Below are 14115 nucleotides of genomic sequence, written 5' to 3'. Positions count from 1 at the left end.
ACGAGTTTTTTTCCTTACACATGCTAACACTCCTGGTTCCTATAAGAAATAATTATTGTCATGTGCATTCATTCCCTCCTCAGCTAATCTAAACAGCAGCTATAATGAAAGGCAGTGGTTGATGGCTATCTTTCAGCAGACCCACCCAAATTAGACCTCATTAAATTCACTGAACTAAAAGCTGCACTGCTCCAAAATGTTCACGGAGGAAGTCTTTGTAAATGTCTCAAGGCTGATAGAACTCAAAATAAAAAGCCATAAATAACCGTAAGAAAAGCGGCCAAATGGCATGTTTCGCACCGTACCAAGCATAATATCTTTTTGTATAAAGGATAACATTTAAGTACAACCAATGAAATGTACAAAATGAGAACAAAAACATCCTTTTCTGTTTCAGTGTTTTGTCACAACAGTATTGAGAGGCTTCATTTTTCCCCCTCCAGATAAAACATTAAAACATTAGCATAATATGAGCTCTCTATCTCTATTTTTACCCCTGAAATTGAAACTGTTGCGCTGCCACAAGGCTGGATTCACATGTGTGCGCACTCATTCTCTAACCTCAACTGCACTCCACACCATAATCTTTAAAACTTGAAGCTGGAATTTTGTGTTGCAACTGTACATCCATTGTTGGACAAGTTGCAACGAGCAAACCATGAGTGGGAGTTTTGCTCAAATGCTGCCTACCTGAGGGTCGAGTTGTGAAACTTAAATGGGTTAAAACATGTACAGAAAGACAGGAACAGTAAATTACTAACACACAAACGCAAGACTTTAGTGTCCACACAACAAAAAAATTATCACTTCTTTATTCACATGCTTTATGAACACTTCTCATTGCCAGAACACGTCACTTTATTGCCTGTTACTGAGACCACTGCCAAGTTGTGTATCACCACCCTGAGGCAAAGCATGTGTCAACATCTGCATACCTTCACGCAGCAAGTCTATGAGGCTGCTAGCTATGTGTTTTTTGCTTGTAAACATTTAGAAGCATGTGCCAAGAGGGCAGATGGCCAAACGGTGGGGTGCCCGACAGCTCTACCAGTGTTGGTGCATGCCAAAAGCAGCTGCAGTAATGGGCAGCACAATAGGTGTTTATCCCCCAGCATCTCGCAGGTCTGCTTACCTCATCACCCATTCATTCATTTGTATGATAAATGTCAGCTTGGGGCAACACAGCAACAATTAAGAGGCAATCAATTTGGTGTTTGTAATCCTTCAGCATTAGAATGCAAGTCTTAAAGAGGTACTTCAGGGATTTAGTACTGGGGGACTTGCAAGAGACAAATTCTCAAAATAGAAGCAGCAGAGGCCAAGATATCCTGACTTTTAGTCCCTAATATAGGCCTCCAAATGCATACCCAGGTGATGTAACCTAAGACTTTGGAAAGCTCTCTCCAAAGCCAGAGACAACATTATATAGCTGTTTTAACATGCTATATAGTACTCCCTGTGACAAGAAAATCGAGTTTGACTTGTTGAATTGGTACCTCATTAATTTCAAAAACCTGGCACCCTACAACTTGCGTGAAAACAGCAACCCCTATTGTTTTCGGAAAAGCCCCACACAACTGTAGCAGAGAGGCTGACATCGCTGCAGCAGTTGAAAACTTTCTTTTGTTGAAGCCACAGAAAGCATTTTTTTCAGATTCCATACCTTGCTTGGCGCAATCTACTGAAACCTGTTGTTGGCGTAGAAAAAGTCTAGTGGGATTGACTGGCTTTGCAGGTCAGGAATCAAGTGAAATTATGTACAAACAACTCATATAAATCATATAAATCCAAATTAATCTTTATTGTTTAATCTAATTGTCGACTGCATGGTCCTGTTGGAAATGGTGTGTTACATTAAGTCCCGCTAAAAGGTCTCTAATTTCTAATTACTTCTTGTTGATTATTGTGTAATGTGCTCAAATACCCCCTGAAATATAGCAATATAGTAATATTAGAGCACATTAGGGTTTGCTTAAAGTGCTCAACAAGTAAAAAGAAAACTTTTAGAAACCAATCGAGGGTTTTCATCCTCTTTTTGCAACCGTAGAGATAAGTGGTAAAAAAGCCTCCTCCATACAGCTCTGGCAAGCGTCTGACCACTTCGTCTCTGTCTGTTTGATAGTTTCCTCCTGATGACTCAGTTTTGGCTTGGCTCACCTCGGCTGATTCCAGAGCTGCTGAGGGAGGGAGGGATGAGGGGATGCTGGGATAGAGGGATGGGCTTGTGGTAGACAAGGGCAGAATCTGTTTTGTTTTTCTCTCCAAAGCTCCACTCCAAGGCTGTCGGCCCTTGGCTGTCAGAGTCGGAAATGAACCTTCAGGTTTACCGGGGCCTATGCACTGTGTTCTAGCTTGATGGAAGTAAAAGCTTCCTGTTCTGTAATCTTACTGATCCCTGCCCACATCGAATGAACTGTATACTAACTTCTGTCCTGTTGGGCAATGGGGGATGACTGTAGAGATTACAAACACTGAAATAATGTTAAAGACCCCACCCCTTCACCCCCGCAACACACACTTCATTCCCACATCCGCCACTCCTCACTGAATTACCCAGATCCCCCCTTATGTTTATGTCTCTGGAGCTCCTCACTCAGCACAGCCCTGTGCCTAGACTGGACGCTTTTATCCTTGCTCCTTCATCACTCTTTCCTTCCCTCCCTCCCTCCTCTCGTTGTGGCCCATAACTTTGCTGCATGGCAAACCGTTCCGCTGAGGTTTATTTAAATCCAACTCAGAAGTTTACTTTACCATGGCCCTATCTAAATAGAGCCTGCCACCTCTTTTACGCCAGCGCAGCTCTCCATTAGCAAGGCAAACAGCCCTGTGTCACTGGGGGGAATGTATACAGTCGCTTAGAACAGAAGGCGAAGGAGAGAGGGGGCGAGACTTCATCCTGCAATCCATCTCCAGTGCTTCCAGTAGGGACTCCTTACTGTTTACTCGGCGACTAAATTGCCCCTGCTCTTCTGGATATTCAGGGGTATTCTTGTCCTATACAGCTGGAAGGCACATAGGAAGCCAACACACACGTCACAGTTTTTACCTTCCCGCTGCGGCCACACACCACAGCAGATCCAGCATTCCTAAGGAAAGTGTAATTACGAGGGTTTTGTCCCGGTCGCTTATGGTGAACCACTACCGGCAAAGTGAGAGGGATTAAAAAAGGCATCTCAACCAATCAAATGCAGAAAGTCAGTAATCTAGTAACACTGGATACCAAACCTTGTTGAGATGCATCTTTTGAAATGTAGAACTTTGTATAGGTCTCTACCAATTCATCAGCTCTTCAGAACTCTTCTCCAACATTTTAATGACCCCAGTGTAACTTTTCAGAGTAGCAGTATTAATTTTTGGCTTAAATTTTTCCTTTTTTAAATTCTTTTAGGAGAAGGGATGGAAGTCATTAAGATATGATTACAAATGGGTCCTAATGAAAGGGCAATTAGAGGCAAACTTTGACCAGGCTCATTAATTCTAATTCAACACAAACACACCATGCTCAGGACCAAAAGCCAGCTTCCCCTTCATTAAAGAGAGGATGGTAATTGCCTTGTCCTTTATTGGACACTTGAATCATTTCAAAAGAAGGGGGAGGACAAGGGGAGGATAAAGCCTAAAGCACATCATTTGCAATATCCTTATTGGTTAATCTCCTTTCATAATGGAAGTTTTACCACAAAGGATCTTCACTGTGCTTTGGAACGTTTGTGATGTGATACTTTAGGACAATTTGGGCTGTCACTCACAATTCTGATTTTGGTTTTGATAATACACAAACAATTTCTATTCTTTCTCTTTTGTTGTCAACTCAGCATTGTGAGTTTATTGTCTTGACTGCTAAACCTGGGCTCCTCCTCTCCTCTGGTGAGGGTTCACTGACTCTTCTCTAACAGAGTGTCACCCGCAGGCGAGGACGAAACACTCTTCCATAAACACTGCACTTCTCATTGACGCTCTCCTGCGAGAGCACAAAGAGCCAGTGACAGATTGTCATAAGCTACTAAGGCGGAGTGAGAAAAGGGCTGCTGGGTCCTGCTCCAGAGGTTTGTGAATTGCTAATGTGGAACATATGAAGCCTGTGCCGGGGCTGTGACTGCCAGATTTCATTATGCCACCTCTCTCCCCGCTCATGATCTCACTGTTCAGGCACGCTCGTCTGCAGCGAGGCCCGCAGTTAAACCATAAGTTAGCAACACTTCGCAGAGTGTGTGAAAGATGCTCCAGACTTTGTTTGTTCGTGTGTTTGCAAGTGCATGTGCGTGCAACTTGTGTCGCTCCTTTATAGGAGTGAATACAAGCACATATCTTTACTGTGCAAAAAAAAAGGACAACGTAGTTCCAGGAATATTTCTTAAAATTAACCGCAGCACACTTTACATATGTCCATGAGTTTTGAGCAGTTCCACCCAAAGGTGATTTTCCCTTCTCATACTGTTTCATGTGAATAATTTTTATAGGCCCAAAGAAGGAAAACTATTTAAAATATACACAAAAAAAGATTTTTCTTTCTTCCTTCCATTTCTTCCCTTTTCTATTCTGTTAATCACTTTGCAGTTTGTCTCACCCCTTAAAGGACTCACGAACCCATGTTGGGAAATACATAACATACAGCATATCTAAAACACCAACTTGTAACATAAGGTTTGGACATCAGTAGTGGAGATTCAAAGCACCAATTTTTCCACTAGACAGTATTTTGTACCATATTTAAATCATCACAGAAAGAGAAATAAATCATCATAAAACAAAATAATATATACTTGAAAATAAAACCTAAAAATAACTCCTGTAATGTGCAACATTTCAGCTTGAGGGTATCTTAGGGAATTTTCCTTTTAGTAAACACAGATATGACAGGCATGACTATGAGTATTCAGTTTGTGCCTAGACTCTATAACTTAGTGTACTTGTCTAAAACTGCTTTCTTCAAAAAATATGATACTGAGCTTCCCTACAATTATCTGGCTGGCAACAGAAGGAGATGGAGAAGCCCCTTGCAGACTATCAGTAGAAGAAGTTTGGAGGCTGGCTCTCTTGTGAAGGTGAATTCTCCCTCTGATGATTCCCTTCACACCCCTTCTCTCATCATGTTTGCTTACACTGAGACCTCAAGCTGTTTGGACATGTAAATAACACTTTCGGAGACTGTTTAGCTAAGCTCAATGGGAGTTGCTGTTGACTTTTGGAGCGCTTTGCTTAATTATGGGTCCCAGATTGTTTCAGGTCTAATGGCCTAATTACCGCTGTATAAATTAGCCTAATGTTCTTGCTGAGCAGCGCTTTCTATACTATATGCAATGATTGGGCACTAGAACAGAGAAAGCCTTTCTTCAGCAAAGAGCAATAGTAAGGAGGAAGCAGAAGAAAGCAAGTAGAGGTTAAATAACAGAAGAATGTTAAGTGTTGCCATGCCAATCTCTCTGCCATTCATCAAAACGCAAGGCTGGCAGATCACACTCTGCCCTTCCTCTGTAAATCAATGGATTTTTCCTCTCTCTTCCGCTGTGTTCTCCTCTGTTTTCCCTGTCTCTGTTGCTCAATTGCTCTCACACCCCTAAACACAAATAGTCTTGTGGGTAATCGTAATTAACATGGCGAACCAGAAAAACAGAGCAGAGAAAGTGAGCAGTAAAAAGACAAACGTCAGCTATGCGCGATAACACGCTCTCTGTACAAGCAAACATTCCATCGCTACTTGCTGTCAGAAGTAATTTGTTTGTCTACACTGAACAAGTCGGTCAATGCCCATCCTTTCTCTTCATGGTTCTACAAGTCTATGCATATTTGCTCTGGGACTTAATGTTCAAGCAGCTTATCTCTTTGTGCCAATATTTACAAAGTTACATACAGGAATTTTTTTCATTCACACAAGGTTCACTTTGCTCATACATCATCCATGTGACATGCAAAAATTCCCTGCCACACTTTATCTAAAAGTTCAAAGTTTTACAGATAAGTATCCCGTGTGAAATATGTATCCATTTGCAGGACATATATCTGAAATAATATACAGTAAGAAACCCTGATTCTAGCAACCAGGAGTCAGGAACCAGAATAATGAAGATCAAGATCTAGGCTGTGCTCCAAGCAACTTGCAGTTACCCCTTTTCCTCCATAAGTCACACAGATATCTTAATGGAACTCCGGCATCTGCAAGACATTTACCAAACTGAGTCAATCTTAACAAATTGCACGCCAGCACAAGGACCCTTGCCTTGCTTCAGAGTGGAGCTAAGCACGCACACTGCTCTTCCAGGGGCCCCCAGCACCATGCAACCCCAGCTATGCCCCGTTCTTCTTCCCTTTCCCACCTCCCGTCCTCCCGCTATCCCAGTGTAGATCGGGGAGTGAAGGTTATTTCACGAGGCCTCTGTGGAGCACCAATCTATCTATTTGGTGAATTTCTCTAGATTGGGATAAGCTGGGGAGCAGAACAAAGCGCTGTGCGTTGCCCCCCCCCCCCCCCCCCCCCCCCCCCCCCCCCCCCCCTTCGCTCCAGTCTCCTCTCTACCCTACCCCACCCTCCAGCTTCCTCTCCCCCCACCCAGCTGGGGAGAGATTTACACAGCAGTTTAGTAGCTGAAACACCGCACTACACCTCTTTCCCCTTCTCTCTCTTCATGTCTCACATCTGTCTAGCTCCTTCTCTCCAAACGATGATACCTCTCAGAGAGAAGAGAGTTGATTTAAACCTCAGGTTAACTCACCAGGACTTTGCTACATTTATTGTGCTTCAACTCCCACTGTGTGATTTATTCAACTCAAATACAATCTTTTTTTTGATCAATATTTAGGAATTGGGGTCACCACAGAAATGAAAAATCCGTCAGCAATTGTTTTTTTAAACAAGTTTTTTAAATGCCTGTATCATAGAAAATCTATGATTATTTGGGATTTACTGCAACATCTATACACTGTATGAGTTAAGGTCATATCAGTGACAGTGTGCATGATTGCCACAGGTGTATCAGGCTACTCTGTGACAGACTGACCCTCACCCGTCACAGCTCCTCACTGGGCCCCTATGCAGGTGATACTGAAACTGCATGGGGCTGTGTGATAGTGACTGTGAGGCTAATACAACTGCATTGTAATAACACACAGGCTGGACACTGCTAAAGGATACCGCACAGTTTCTCATTTTTGAATTATGCTGAGAGGCCACAAGCTGGTCATTTTTATTTATTTATCTATTGTTCACAAAATTACAATTCCAGGTAGCCATTGTTCCCAGTTCAGTTCATGTGCTATGAATATCAACTTGCAGAGACTTTAATCTTGGTTAAGAATGGCCATCCATCACAGTGACCATTTTGTCACCTTTGTTTTTATGTCAAAATTATATGTTATCGCATGGTAATGGGGTTAAAAAAAGGGGCCAGTTTAAAAATTCTCGTCAGTGGTGCATTCAAGGGTACTCAGGGAGAGCTGCCAAAAAGTGATGCATTAATTAACTACGCTGCAGAAGAAAACAGAATTCAATAAGTGAAGAGACATGGATGTTGCAAAAAGGGTACCATGTTGTCTCGTGCATTAGAACGGCTGCAGTTTGAGAACCAACTCTGCAATCTCAATCTTGGAAAATCTTTGAATTCACAACACAGTTGTTCACACATGTTCTTGACGATATATCTGATGCAAGTTGTAAACCTCTGCAAGCTGATTTTCATATGTTAATTTGAGAAAACCAGTGGCTGCCTGGAAGGTGGGAAATCAATATGAAAACATACTGTATCCTTAGGAAAATGGCCGTGCATACAAAATTTTAAAAAAGTTTATAAGCTTAACATTCAAGGTCACCATTGCAATCCTTTGATATATTTTACAATCAAGTGGTCTTTCCCCCTGAACTGTAAGTCTATTCCTCTATTTTCCTCCAAACCCATACAGACATTAGACAAAGTCTGTGCAGGCCTCTAGAGGTATGTGGCCATTATTTGGGGTAATGGAGGAAACTGTGTGTCACAGAGCAAAGACAAAGCCAAGTCATAGCAATCAGACAAATGGCTCCTGTGCTCTGCAGGGCCAGACAGGGGTCGACACTTCTGGACCAATTAGGTCGAATGAGTGCAACAACATCTGGAACTCTGATTCTCTCTCTTTTTCACTCTGTGCTCTTTGCATTGCTGTCACCTTAGCCTCACTTTCACCCTCTCTTTCACTCTTGCATCGTCTTCCTAATTCTGTTAGTTAATCCTGCTCCCGGTCTATCTCTTTTTCTTTGCCTCTCTCGTTATTCAAAGCGCATCCTTCTGATCTCTCCCCTTTCCCTCCTCACAGCATCCCAAAACAAGGACAAAGTTGTAATCCATTTACTGCACCCCTGTCAACAGATTCCACCCAAATAATCCTAAAAGACTTACAACGAGGCCTAGGTACTATCAAGGGAAGGGGAGTGAAGAAGAGGCAGAACGCACAAGGCAAGTGAGAGCCATATCGAAGAGGGATGAGAGAGAAAAACATACAAGGGGAGCAGAGGAGTTAGGCAACAGACTGAGGGGAACTTGTGTCACAGTGATTTGAGTCTTTGTCACGCAGGTGGCGCCCAGGGGTTCCCTCAGCCTGGGCAGAGAGACAAACTGGGGCCCATGTAAACCTTAAAGAGGATTAACCCTGCCGGAGCGCTTTAATGAGACCTGAAAGTGCCGGGCACCGGAGAGCCCCACTGATTGAGCAGCGCTCGAGTGGGCTCCCAACGGTCCGCCGGCCCAGTGGCCCAGCAGCACTGCTGCAGCCCCATGGCCTACAGCTGCCCGCTCACACTGAGCCACATCAAAGCAGCCTGTCTGGGAGAACCCCAAGACAGGAGGAAGGGGAGGGAGGTGGGCATGAGGGAGGTGGAGAGTGTGAGTGAAAGAGAGGTGGGAGGAAGCGGGAGAGGAGGGTGCCTGGATGGAGGAATCCCTTATCTCCTCCTGAGAGGATGCTGCTCTGTGGTGCGAGATTGTCTGGAGCTGCCACCTGTCCCAGGCATCTTTAAAGGCAACACTAAAGCCTGTGATGGGCCTGACCTCCTTGAGCTCCCATTCTTTTATGTCTTTCTTCATTTTCTGCTTTGTTACACCCCCTCCTCCTTCTTCTTCCACTCTCTCTGGCTCTTCTCTCTTTTTCTTACCCCTCTGTCTCACTTACACCCTTAGACTCAGCCCCTGATTCTCTTTCTCTTTTCTTCAGCGATATCTTACATTTCACCAGGCTGCTAGAAACATTTTAATTATACTGTGTTCATCAGCCTCCTCTTCATGTAGAACAATATATACTTGCGACCCTCCAGAGATGAGAGCAAGATATGGGTTGTTGGCTGAAGGGATAAGGGCGCTTATCTTTGCCACTATGTGAGAGGAAGGCAAATACCAAAATACAAAAAGGAGCGATGAGATTTGGATACACAGGAAGCAAACATGTAGAAAGGCATGAAATATTCTCCCACAGCACACAGAGGTGATTATCCTACTGGCGACTACAGGGTAACTTAAGGAGGAGAGAAAAAGCTCAACCAGCTGAGGAGAAGACCCCATGAGCATTTAGTCTTGTTGTTTTTATAGTAGAGTACTTGATGTATTGTTGCCAGTGGTGTTTTCCGCAGTTGATTCTCCTTTTGAATTTAGGAAACTAGATGTAGCAAATCATCATTTTAAGCCTTCACAGCCTTCCTACTTGCCTCTGTGACTTGACTGATTAACCAATCTCATGTGAAAAGAAGTAAAACACACTGACAGATGTTGTGACAATGATACCAAGAAATGCTGAGTATTCTTCTTTGAACATCTTAAGTTCTCTAGAAATTCTTCTTAATTCTTCTTAGCCCCTTCACATTTAATCTTGTCATTGTTAATAAGAACTGCCATTATTCTGAGATATTCAGTTCACACGCATCAGCTTTGTGGTAAGAGTACCACATGACCTTAAGATGCTATGAAAGTGCATTCTTGAAGCACTTCAAACTCTGCTTAACCCCCTTAAATCATCAAGCGCTACAAAGGGTTATGCATGTGAGAATATGACCTATCTTACAGCATGAGATGCCTCTAATAAGCTGTATAAAAGGGGATCATCTGATTATCCCTGGTGCGCTGGACCAAGGGGCCACAGCAGAGCACAGGCCCATGTTGTTCTTACTTGATGAAAGGGTGGATGGAAGGGATCCCTCTCCATTGCCTGCAGTGTGCCCCAGGCTTCTCTGTGCCGGCACACCACTAGGGGACTACACCGTGCCACCACGCTCAAAAAGCCAATATTGAAACAATCACAAAGACAAACACTTACCCTTGAAACAGGCACGTGTTCTCCCACCCCAGGCTCTCCTCTGTACTCCACAGTTCTTTGGTGGAGGATGTTTGAACCTGTATTCCAGCCAGTACTTGTCATGTTTGAACCAACAAGAGGGCAGAAAGTTTGTTCTTTGAGTGGAAGTTCAGAAGAGTTTTCTGTTTGTAATCTTTTTCCACCTACACACACTCTAAAAATGCTCTTTCTTGCTCTCTTTGCACTGTAATTAACTATATAGTCTGGGGGCATTGTTGTGCGGATCACGTTCAGTTTGGTGACAGCTAGCTCATTCAGTTCAGTAGTCAGCTGCATTTTGATACTGAGGCAAAAAGACTGACGCCGGGGCAGCGGCTGGCATGCTACGGCCCAGTAGACCCGAGATCAGCTCAGCACAGCAGTTTAGACTTTAACCCCTGTGATTGTACATGCACCACCCCCCACCACATCATAAAACCCCAGGATGGATTTTCCGCCATGCCTCAGTGTTCCCACTGGCTTTCCCAGAACACAGGGCAAGTATGATCTAGGTAGCAGTCACCTTGGTCCAGGCTCAGCGAGCAGGGTTACATTGATACATGTGAAGGGATCCTTCAGCCAAGAGATCCATACCTCCACTGCCTCTAGATTAGCAGGCTTGGTTTCTGAGATCAGGACAGCAAGGCTTTGGTGTGGGGATTAAGCCCCAGCAGCCAGATCTGGGCTAGATTTTGAAAGAGCTAACCCAAAGACTATAGGACTGATAGGCAGCCATAACAGCCTGGAGACACACTTAATGTGTCTGGTCCACTCCTATCAATGACCTACTGTATCACAGATACAGAACAGCCACAAAACTTATGTCACTTCAGCGCCAAAATACTTAGGGATTGTCTCTAAAGATTGGCAAATTTACTTTCTTTTAGTTGCCTTCCTTTCACTAAATATTCTCTGGTGTTTCAATGCAGTTTTAACATTTGCAAGAAAGCCATTGAAAGGGATGTGCGTTAAGACCCTCCATGGATGTGTTTAGTCTGGCAAAGAAGGGCATGTGTTTAAGAAAGAGACACTTTAAAGAAAAAGATCCCCTTGGAGCAAGTAGAGATGCTTCGCCAGCAAGTGGGCTCACTGTTGCTGCAGGACCACTGACCGGCTAATCAGCACACAATGTAAACAGATGTTGGCGCTGCGCATCCCATTCACACTTCTACACAATTAAGATCTTAAAAAAAAGACTTCTCCCTCATTAATCCTCATCTCAATCCTTTCTTCTTATCCCACAGAAAAGCCCCATGTATTAGTGCTGTGGTAAGAAGGATGTGGACTCTTATCCAGTGTTTGCCCAAGAAAAGCAGCTAAGACTCAGGCATCACCACGATTAGCTAATGCTAACAATAGGGGTAATGTTTCCTTAGTGCCTCCTCTTTTCTGCACTGAAGTGGGTGTAAAAACCAGAGTAAACACAGTCTTACTCCATGGATGTACGAAGAGTGGGATATCACAAGTCTGGGTGAATAGCAGAGATTTACCCAGAGCACAGACCCCTGAAGATAAACCCCCCTTGCTCTCTTCTCGCTGTTCAACTCCCACGCCTCCCAGAGCTACACCACCATGTTAACGACCCAGCGACCAGGTGTGAGGAGGCTGCAGGTGCCGTCGCATTTAGGCACATTAAGCACTGACACACACCAGCGCTAAGAGTAATCGGATTTACCTGGCTGTCTGCTGCATGGCGTGGCAAGCTATGCAAGCACAGCACAAAGGCTTAGGGCCCCCTCTCCATCACAAATACACACACATGCACACACCTGGGATGAATTTAGGAGGTGACAAAGCCCTCATAGAGAGGGACTACCGCTGGTGGAGTAAGGGCTGTGTGTGTGTGTGTAAATTGTGTGTGCTCACATGCGTATGGAACCAGAAACCAGAACAGGAGCTCATGGTTTTTTACACCTTGTGGCGCAGGAGTGGCGACAGACACTACAGGCTTCAGGTTCAAAGCAGCTGGGGTGGGGGGGGTTTAGGGGAACCCTTTCGTTCTGCTGACCCTCAGACCGCTGGAGCTCATGGAGATTGAGCTCTGGTGCTGGGTTCAATCAGACAGAATGGGACCGTAGCCTTTAGGGACACCCCATGTCCTCAACCCCTTGGGCCAGGAGGAGGTGTTTTACACAGCACTGCTCTCATCTCAGATCATAAGTCTTCCTGAGCAGAGTCAGGATCAGAGAAGTAAAGGAGAAACATTGATGAAAAAAACTTGATTGGTGTTATTTCTCTTTATAGCACTGGTAATGAATCAGACCTTAACTGTTTTGTGAAATTCTTATATATTTACTGACACTATTATTTCCATTATCCATTATTCTGGCATCAATGAATTGATTATTCAATCATTTTGTCTGTAAAATAACAGAAGAGGTGTTTTTTTTAAAGCCAATCACAATATTTCAGAGATCAAGGTGAAAAAAATTTATTGTTTTTTTCTGGTTAATAGTTGAAAACCATAAGATATTAAATTGACACTGATATCAATAAGAAAAAATGTATTTCAGAAACTTGCATTTTTGCTTGATAAATAAAAATTATCAAATTGTTGCAGATCAGTTTTGTGTTGATCTACTTATTGTTTCGGCTCTAACACTAAATACTTTTATATTAAAATGTGGGAGAAGCAGTGAAGAAGGAGAATAAAAATCTATGTGCCTCGAGCCTACAGCTTCCGAGCAAGTATCACCGTGCTCTCCTCTCCTCTGCCTCATATGATTGCAGTCTTCCAGACCTCTTGAGTCCCAATGCACAAAGAAAACCTCTTGAAGCTCTACGGCCCTTTTGACTTTTCCTGCTGCTTTTGAACTCTCCATTTCAGACTGTGACTTTTCCACATGACCCCAAGCCTCAGAGTGACCCCCCTTTCCCCACTCCAACCCCACAGCTCCAGTGGTCTGGAACCTCCAGAGCTCCTTCACATATACCCACATACATACATGAAATGAGAAGTGGCAGTGTTGCTGAGTTAGGTCAGGATGTAATGGGCAGTAATGTTCTGCCCTCGAGGGTCTTGTCCAAAGCACCGTTGCCTGGTTTTAAGTAACCTTTCCCTTAAAGAGGCACCTTGGTGACTCAGGCACACAAGCACGAGGGAACAGTTGCTAATGAAGTGCCTGAATAAATAGAGTTACAGTACAAGGTTGGGGTCCACTGGACTTTTCATTATTGCCACTGCATTAAAATCCCTCTGTCCCACTCCGTCTGCCCCAATTCAGAGCCAATTTAACCAAACTAAACAAGCTATCACATCAAATCCTTGTCTGCAGGCTAAGTCCTGGCTACAGCGGCCACCGAATTAACCTCCTAATCAGCCGCTTACTCCCCAATCATCTATCTGCTGTTCTCTTTCCACATACACACACAGCCTCGCTTTCATCTAACTACTACTGTCTATCTCACCTTTTTTCAAATTATCATCAGTATCTCACTCAAGCCACAGCTTTCCCTTCACCTCAATCTCTCCAGCTTCATCTCGATTGCTCTCTCTCATGCTCTCTCTCTTTCTCTCTCTCTCTCTCTCGCCGCCTTTCTCTCACACAGTCTCTGAGTCCCACAGAGAGAGATAGACGCAGAGTAGGGGGTGGTGAGGTTTGACTCGGCGCTGCTATGGGGCTTTGAAGTGTGTGTTGATGAGAGAAAGCGGAGTACTGTGTTCAGACAGGCCCCTAATGAGGGAATTAAGAAGCTACGCTGGTCGTTCCCCATACTAACTTCCCAGGCACAAAACAAGACAAGTGTGCGTGCATGTGTTCACAAATGTGTGTGTGTGGGGGGGGGGAGTGTAGAGGCAAGTGCGTGTGCAAGAGGGAGGCTAATCTG

General features: G+C 44.0%; 1 protein-coding gene across 2 annotated transcripts in view; it reads right to left on the bottom strand.

Annotated features, from left to right (window-relative positions):
• gli3 (GLI family zinc finger 3) overlaps window positions 1–14115 on the bottom strand; it is a 92276-nt gene that overhangs the window by 41597 nt on the left and 36564 nt on the right. The window lies entirely within an intron of this gene.

Source organism: Micropterus dolomieu, linkage group LG01 (assembly GCF_021292245.1).
Source record: "Micropterus dolomieu isolate WLL.071019.BEF.003 ecotype Adirondacks linkage group LG01, ASM2129224v1, whole genome shotgun sequence".
NCBI lineage: Eukaryota > Metazoa > Chordata > Actinopteri > Centrarchiformes > Centrarchidae > Micropterus > Micropterus dolomieu.
Note: the sequence above shows the minus strand (reverse complement) of the source record. Positions and strands in the feature narration are given on the sequence as shown.